The sequence below is a fragment of the Taudactylus pleione genome, unplaced genomic scaffold, assembly GCF_031769625.1.
Source record: "Taudactylus pleione unplaced genomic scaffold, aTauple2 ptg000683l, whole genome shotgun sequence".
Lineage (NCBI taxonomy): Eukaryota > Metazoa > Chordata > Amphibia > Anura > Myobatrachidae > Taudactylus > Taudactylus pleione.
The window spans coordinates 1,440,636-1,450,129 of NW_028285085.1; the positions used below are offsets into that span (position 1 = coordinate 1,440,636).

Here is a 9,494-nt window from a genome sequence, read left to right on the forward strand (position 1 = left end):
CCAGCCAGTCTTCCCTGCCCTTTTCTTCCCTTGTTCAACCAGACTTCCCTGCCCTCCCTCCCCGTTCCAGCCAGCCTTTCCTGCCCACCCCCCTGTTCCGGACAGCCTTTCCTGCCCTGCCCTCCCCCCCATTCCAAACAGCCTTCCCAACCAGTCTTCCCTGTCGTCGTCGTCCCCCCCTAGTCCCCTTCCTTCTGGCTTTTTAAGTGGATCCTACTTTTTTTAATGTGGTGTGTGTGTAACCACATCCGAAACTTTGAGAATGTATAAACTGGTTTAGGCACCAATTGATGTCCCCCCTGCCCCCGGTGTAGCTCCTCCGACCTCTGCCCCATTCCCTACCTATTTTGTGTTAGTACCGGGCCCCATAATTTCTGACGGCAGCCCTGGTTACGCCACTGACCCCAGGCAGGAAAGAGGAACTGCACGGGTTGTGACAGGTGCATGGTGCTAGAATAAACACTAAATCATTTGCATAAAGACAATCTGAGGCGGTTGGTTTTAGAACTTCAAACCTGCTGGCAAGTGACAACTTTCTGCAATAATACAGAAGCGTACTGTATAACGTATAGAAGCAATACTAAGGGTAGCCGGTCGACAGTCAGAATGTCGACATGGTTATAAGGTCGACAGTCAATATGCAGACATGCATTTATGTTTATGCATACAATGTCGACACATTCTGAATGTCGTCATTTCACACTAAAATGTCAACATACAGTGAAGGCCAAAAGTCATGGGATAGCAGTATGTAAAGGTAATGTTAGTTAGCGTCACCGTACTGTGACGTCTTGGAAATGCCCAGACCTGCATCAGTTGTAATCCGACATCTTGTGAGTCGGTCTGAACATTGCCCAGGCTGCTCATGGCAAGGCAAAGTGAATTTTCGGAGTTCGAATTGGGCATGATAGGGAGTGCCTGATGGATGGGACATTCCATTTCCAAAGTTGTGCGGACATTCAACATTCCTTGATCTACGGTGTCATGTATGTACCAGGAATACCTCATGGAAGGCATTACTACCCACCGTGGACAGCGGAGTGTCTGACCACAGATGCTTAATGATCGTGATCAGCGGCGTCTGGCCAGAATGGTCCGTGGTAACAGACAAGCGACACCAGCTCAAATCCCATCCACATTCAATGCAGGATGTACCAGACACATATCCAGCAGGTCAGTGCAGCATTCTTTATCATCCATAGGATATGGGATCAGAAGACCCACCAGCGTTCCCCAGTTAACACTACAACTCCAAACACTGTGCCTCAACTTGGCTTGTGACGTTGCTAATTGAACCCTGGAGGACTGGCAACATGTGGCGTGGTCCGATGAGTCACGGTCCTAGTTATTTTGGGCTGATAGCTGGATTCGGGTGTGGCGCAGACCCCAGTTGTCAACAAGATACTTTGCAGGCTGATGGTGGTTCCATAATAGTGTGGGGTGTGTTCACATGGCATGCGTTGGGTCCCCCTGTCCACCTGAACTTGTCAGTGACCGGTAATTGCTACGTTGCATTGCTTGATGACTATTTGCAGCCCTTCATAAACGTCATGTACCCCCACAACTAATAAATATTCCAGCAGGATAATAAACCATGTTATCAGTCAGAAGTTGTCCAGAATTGGTTGGAGAAGCATTCCGAAAGGTTCTGGCAAATGGTGTGGCCACAACGGTCGCCCAACATGAACCGAATCGAGCATTAATGAGACATGATGGAGAGCTCCATTCGCACCCAAGATCCTCCACTTACAAACATCAGGGAGCTGTGGGAAGCTATCCAGATGGCATGGGTCAGCATCTCTCCAGAGGTCTTCCATCCACTTGTGGAATCGATGCTACGTCGAATTGCTGCACTTCACCAGTCTATAGGGGGTTCTAAACGATACTAGGCATCTATCCTATGACTTTTGGCACTTCAGTGTATTTGTTTTTGTTTTCTCTTTAGGAGTAGAGATAGCCTAAAATAACCTTAAAAAAGGTCATCATTTTTCCATCAACATTTTAAATGTCAACATTCTGAACATGTCAACCTTAATACATGTTTAAATAGTGATAGCCGTTCTAATGACCATGTCGACGTTCTGACCCATTCATAACCTGTCGACATTCATTCTAGTGTTAACATTCTGAATGTCAACAATTTATACTGCACCCATATAAAGTCCTGCAATAATACAGAAGCATATAATGTTTAGAAGCCATATAAAGTTCTGCAGTAAAATAGAAGCTTATAGCGTACAGAAGCCACATAATGTTCTGCAATAAGATATACATTTTTAATGTATATAAGCTACTGTATATTATGTTGTACAAAAAAGATAGAAGTTTACAATGTACAGAAGACACATAAATCCTGTAATAATACAGAAGCATGTAACACATAGAAGCCATATAAAGTTCTGCAATAAGATTGAAACTTATAACATACAGAAACAATATCACGTTCTACAATGTTATTATTATTATTATCCTTTAATAATATGGCCCCACGAGGGTTAAGCAGCGCCTAACAAAGTACTAAAACAGTTAAGCAGACAAGAGAACAGTAACTTACAGAACAAGACAAGGCAGGAAGTGCATGGTACATAAACATTGCTGCAACAGCAGTCATAACCCTGAAATAAGTAGCAAGGTGCAATAAGATAGAAACTTATAACATATAGAAGCCCTATCATGTTCTACAATAAGATAGAAACTTATATATAAGCCCTATCATGTTCTACAATAAGATAGAAACTTATATATAAGCCCTATCATGTTCTACAATAAGATAGAAACTTATATAGAAGCCCTATCATGTTCTACAATAAGATAGAAACTTATATATAAGCCCTATCATGTTCTACAATAAGATAGAAACTTATATAGAAGCCATATCATGTTCTACAATAAGATAGAAACTTATATATAAGCCCTATCATGTTCTACAATAAGATAGAAACTTATATAGAAGCCATATCATGTTCTACAATAAGATAGAAACTTATATAGAAGCCATATCATGTTCTACAATAAGATAGAAACTTATATAGAAGCCATATCATGTTCTACAATAAGATAGAAACTTATATATAAGCCCTATCATGTTCTACAATAAGATAGAAACTTATATAGAAGCCATATCATGTTCTACAATAAGATAGAAACTTATATATAAGCCCTATCATGTTCTACAATAAGATAGAAACTTATATAGAAGCCATATCATGTTCTACAATAAGATAGAAACTTATATAGAAGCCATATCATGTTCTACAATAAGATAGAAACTTATATAGAAGCCCTATCATGTTCTACAATAAGATAGAAACTTATATAGAAGCCATATCATGTTCTACAATAAGATAGAAACTTATATATAAGCCCTATCATGTTCTACAATAAGATAGAAACTTATATAGAAGCCATATCATGTTCTACAATAAGATAGAAACTTATATATAAGCCATATCATGTTCTACAATAAGATAGAAACTTATATAGAAGCCATATCATGTTCTACAATAAGATAGAAACTTATATAGAAGCCATATCATGTTCTACAATAAGATAGAAACTTATAACATATATAAGCCCTATCAGGGGCAGATTGGGAATTTAAAGTGGCCCTGGAAAAAAACGTGATAGCAGCCCTATGTGTGTGCGCCAAAGGCTCGCCAAAAAATGTGGGTGTGGCATTGTGGCAGGGGTGTGGCCTACGGTGAAATGCCATGCCCGCAGGAAAACTCCCCCCATTTTCATCATACTGGGGGCATGCCCGCCGCTCCAGGAGCTGATAGCCATGACCACAGTCCTTCTCTCTAGTGAATAAGCACAGCAAGCATGTGAATGAGTTTTCTTACCATATAGCGGAGAACCTCTGAAGAAATTTCTCCTCCCTGGACAGGCAGTGTCTTGAGTCGGTATTCACTATTCATGCGGGACATCACACGGTTTGGAAGCCGCCTGTTTGTGTTGTAATAAAGCCAATGTCATCGTTATGCATCATATGTTCAACCAGATAGTAATAGAAGTTTTTGGGCAGAACAAAATATGAGTTTCCCATATCAAACTATTTTATATTAATAAAATATATTTGCTAATTTGGTACCATTTGCATCAGTAATATGATTTAATTAGAATTGTTGTCTTACTGATGACTACTGTCCCCCAGCCTTTTCTTCTAATAGTACCAGTGGTCCGACCATCCTCTATATGTGTCTCCAGCACCCTCGCCTTGGTGTGTCTTCAGCCCATCCACCCCCTATGTGTGTCTTCAGAGCTGTCCCCCTGCTTCTCTCTAGCACCATCCTTCTGTGTCTCCCCAATGCCATCATCCTGTATATCCCCAGCTCCATCATCCTGCATTTTCCCAGCGCTATCATCCTGCGTCTCTATAGCACCATCATCCTGCATCTCCCCAGCGCCATTATGCTACATATTCTCAGCATCATCCTCCTGCCCTAGCATATAATAGTCCCCCTCCCTCACAGACAGATCAACATCTCCCCTTAGCATGAAATAGTCCCTCTCCCCCACAGATCATGTGCTACTTAGCACAGAGTAGCCCCCCTCCCCCACACAAATGATCTTCCCTGAGCAGAGAATAGCCCCCTCCCCACAGACAGATCATCATCTCCCCCTAGTACAGAATAGCCCCCCAAGACAGATCATCTCCCCTCAGCACAGACAGATCATCATCTCTCCATAGTACAACAGACCCCCCCTCCCCGAGACAGATCATCTCCCCATAGTACAGCAGACCCCCCTCCCCGAGTCAGCTCATCATCTCCCCATAGTACAACAGACCCCCCTCCCCAAGACAGATCATCTCCCTATAGTACAACAGACCCCTCTCCCTGAGACAGATCATCATCTCCCCTTAGTACAGCAGAGCCCCCTCCCCCACAGACAGATCCTCGCCTCTTAGCAAAAATTTGCTCCCTCCAACCCTCCCCCACAGATAGATCATCTCTAATAGTGCACAATAACGCCCCCCTCAGATCATTATTAATCCCCCCAGGGCCACCACCCCAGACATTCCCCCTGATACAGATGAGAGATATATCTCTCCAGACTCCATCTCCCTATGATCAGACTGGCCCCAACCTGTCATGTCACAGGACAGAGAGTCCTGCATGCAGCGCTGCTGTGTCTCTCAGTCCCAGTCTCCCAGCAGCCAGCCCAGCCCCATTGCCATTGTCCTTCCCCGGATGGGTATCATCTCTTCATGAATTGTAATTTTCAATAAACCCCCAGCCCAGCCCAGGTCTTCCTGACCTGAATCCTCTAACTAGCCTACTACCAGTCCACTGCTACCGCGCTACCAGCTACTGACTGCAGCCAGCCCAAATGTCTCCTCTCCACTCTGCTCCCTCCCCAGGCTGAGATTAAACTTTAACTTCACAAATCACAGCCTGGGGAGGAAACAGAATGGAGAGGAGACAATCAGGCTGACTGCCTGGGTGGCCCCCGACCCCGCAACTTACCGCAAGCCAGCCGCCGACACACGCGGACCCGCGCCTGCTGGTGTGCTCTCCGCACACTTCCTAAGTCCTCGACGCCAACGGCGCATGTAACGTAGATGGCGTGCCGGGTGGGGCTTTAATAGGCTAGCTGGCCTCTCTTCTCGCGGGCCGCGGGCAGGCACTGACAGCCAGGCTGCAAGGGAATACAGGTGACGCAAATCAGTGGGCGGGGCCACAATTGAGAAGCGGCCCCACAACCAATCGGCCCACCGGGATTTATCACGCAAAATATAATGGCCAATCCGCCCCTGAACCCTATCATGTTCTGCAATAAGACAGATGCTTATAACATATAGAAGTCCTATCATGTTCTACAATTAGATAGAAGCTTATAACATATACTGTAGAAGCCATAACATGTTCTACAATAAGATAGAAGCTTATAACATATACTGTAGAAGCCATAGCATGTTCTGCATTAAGATAGAAACTTTTAACGTATATAAGCCCTATCATGTTCTGCAGTAAGATAGAAGCTTATAGCATACAGAACCAATATAATGCTCTGTAATAAGATAGAAGTTTATAATGTATATAAGCTATATAAAGTCCAACAATAAGATAGAAGTTTATAACATACAGAAGTCATATAAAGTTCTGAAATATGATAGAAGTTTATAACGTGTAGATAACATACAGTATAAATTCGCAATGAGATAGAAATTTGTAACGCTCAGCAGCTGTATAATGTCCTGCAGTAATACTCGAGATTATAGCGTACAGAAGCCATATAATATTCTGCAGTAATACTCGAGATTATAGCGTACAGAAGCCATATAATATTCTGCAGTAATACTCGAGATTATAGCGTACAGAAGCCATATAATATTCTGCTGTAATACTCAAGGTTATAACGTACAGAAGCCATATAATATTCTGCTGTAATACTCAAGGTTATAACGTACAGAAGCCATATAATATTCTGCAATAATACAGAAGGTTATAACGTACAGAAGACAAATAAATTTAGCAGTATTGTTACATTAGACAATGACAAAGTGAAAACAGGTTATTGTGTCTTTAACGCTGTTAAATATGGATGTGAATGAGGGGGTGATACGGAAAGACCCAAAGGGGAAAAGGGGGAAATGGAATTACTTACATAGAGTTGATACATGAAAGACGTGAGTAAAAGATGTGCTTTATAAGAGAACTGTAAGTTATCTCATATATAAGAAGGGACGTATATTTATTTTTAAGTTTATTAATCTTACCTTCCTTTTTTTAGGACCCCAGGGAATAACAGAGAACAAACTACGCAAAAAAACTAAGCAAGCGCTTCACCTACTACTATCACCCCTCCAGGCCTACCCCCTCCGCCCTGCCATGCGTCCACGCCACGCATGATGATGTCATCGTCTTATTTACAGATCGTTCCTCAGTACCGTCTGTGTTCTTCACTTGTAATGTCTTAGCACTTATTATTATTATGCGGGTGGATAATTTCCTGGAGGTGTGGAGGAATCAGGACCCTTACCGTTGTGGCCAATGTTTGGTCCCTCTGTCCAGTTACTGAACATACTGCGTTTATATTACTATAGTGAATATCACAAATGCATTGTTTCTCGTGTTTCCTGAGGTCCTTTCTTCATCCTCACTCTGTGGACCTCCTGGTTTATCAGTTTATCAAGACAGGGTGTATAGATTTGTGTCTATTTCTATAGGAGGTTGTGTTGGTCAGATCAAAATTGTGTTTGTGCCTTAAATGTTATTGTTAGTGAATCCTGTAGAGCAAAGTACTTTGGGCCTGATTCAGAGAGACACGTAAGTCCGTTCTGCAGATGGATCTTGCGAATGTTTGCGCTGCGCACGTGCTGAAGCCGCGCAGACGCAGTTTTGAGCAAGTACGGGGGACTCGGCATTGTACGTATCCTCAGCTGCATCACCACTTGTTGATGAATGGGTTTAACTGGGCGTTTGCTTGTAAGCTAAGGGGGTGTCGCGGGAGTGTAGACTTAACGCTTGCATCGCTGGGCTGGCGCAAATGTGCGTTTATAGTGATGATGGCTGCTTTCACAAGCGGATGGATTGGGGCCAGGGGCGTCTTAAGAGAGGAGGGGGCCCGTGTGCACTCCCCGTGCGGGCCCCCTCCTCTCTCCCCAGTGGCCGGCAGCCGACTGATGCAGCTAGCCAGCCACCGGAGCCTTAGTAGACTCCGGGCACTAGAGTGTGCCCAGAGTCTACTGCGCATGCGCAGAATGCCGGAAAATGGCCATGGCGCCCATTTTCCGGTGTTCTAAGCAGTACAGACACCCGATGTGGGACCACGGACAGGTAAGTCTAAAATAATATGGGTGCAGTGTGCGCGGTGCGTGGGCCCACTGGATCCAGGGGCCCGTGTGCCCCGCACACACTGCAGCCATTATAGATACGCCACTGATAGGGGCGGTGCGGTCACATGGCTGTGATACAAGCAAAGATCCGTATTTATTTACCACCAAGCAAAACGGCCGCACCTGCTGCCGACTTCCACGCATCTCTCAATCAGGCCCTTTGTGTGTACAGCATATATGGCTGTGTGTGAATAGTAACACATATCTAGTCACTGACAGAGCACTGTACACCTGTAACATGCAGATCACTGTGTAAGTACAGTGCATGGATCACTCACAGGTCCTTCTGTAATAGCATGTGAGTTGCAGGAACTGGCAGATGGCGATTTAGCCTGTAGATTTAAAATGGCAATAATTTAAAGGCCAAAAACCAGGTTGGATTTGCCTTTTAAATGGTCGCCGCTTAAAATGTACGGACTAAATCTCCTGGCAACTCGCAGGCTTTTGCATATGTGCCACAAAGCACTGTAAATCATATGCAGAGCATTGTGCTGCAGGCTACATTGTTTGTGTTTATTGTAATACAACTAGTACACACACTATGCTATAATGCTCTGCAGACGATAAACTGCAGCTGCCAGGGGACTTTAATCTGAATTTTAGTAGCACAGGCCTTCCTATGGATCTAGAAGACACCTGAGCCTGTATACTAAACAACACGAGGATCAACCTAAAACACACACATACACGCATAGTGACTTTGTTCATTAAATCCGGTGTTGTTTTTAACAACCAGACTGTCCCCTCTCTTTCTTGTTCTCTGACCGCCTGACCCCAATGCAGACGTGGCTATTTCTGTAGCATGTTCTTCTTACACATTCAAATGTAACATTATTTCTGTCTCCTGAAATATGTACCGATCTCGCTGTGAATCTGGGGCACCCCCTGCTCTTCTATAATTGAACGCCACCACCTTTTTTTATTGTGTGTGTATACCTAGTGATGTCAAACCAATGTGAATAAAGTGTATTTCTAACCCTCCAACACCTAGGAAGATTAACTTTATACATTCCTGTTGTCACTGCCTTTGAACTTAGAACAAAATGGGTAAATTCCAGTCTCCTAACCTTGTGACTGTTTCCTATAACTCTTCCTATTGATCATATAACTGCTGTCAGCATCTCCGTCTATTGGCCCACATAACCTCTCCTTTGTTTAACTGTAACCTATAAATCCTATTGTTTCATGTAATCTCTATCTCCATAAAAGCGGCTATAGCTTTATAAACCCGCATGTTGATTCATATGACCTCTTTTATGGCTAATACTGATGTAAAGGACATCCCAACTGTCCTGTCCTTGCATTATTTCGGCACTAGCTGTGCTGTGACTGTAAGAACTCCAGTAGAAAGTACTGTACGCCACTGGGAATGGTATAAAATGATTATTAGGAGGAGTAAGCGATATTCCATTTATTCTTTTCATAATAGAAATAATGGCACCTTTTTGGGTTTTTCTTTCATTTTATCAAAGATTTTGCATCAAACGGGATGCGATGCAGCCAGGGGACTAAAGATAGGTGTCAAAAGCCCAACGCCCATCATTAGCCCCACTACAAAATACTGTTCAGGTTTAGGGACCCCCGGGGGGTACTTGGGGTTAGGCACCCACCGGTAGGGTTAGGTTTAGGTACAAGGGGAGGGTTAGGTTACTTA

The 9,494-nt window shown here is 43.7% G+C and overlaps 1 protein-coding gene across 2 annotated transcripts in view; it reads left to right on the plus strand.

The window, feature by feature from the left end:
- Positions 1–8,824, plus strand: part of FXYD6 (FXYD domain containing ion transport regulator 6) — a 132,255-nt gene extending 123,431 nt beyond the window's left edge. For both annotated transcript variants that reach the window (XM_088455984.1, XM_088455985.1), the window contains one exon: positions 6,736–8,824. The gene's annotated coding sequence lies outside the window, so the exon portion shown is untranslated. The remainder of the gene's footprint in view (positions 1–6,735) is intronic.
- Positions 8,825–9,494: the final 670 nt, after the last annotated feature.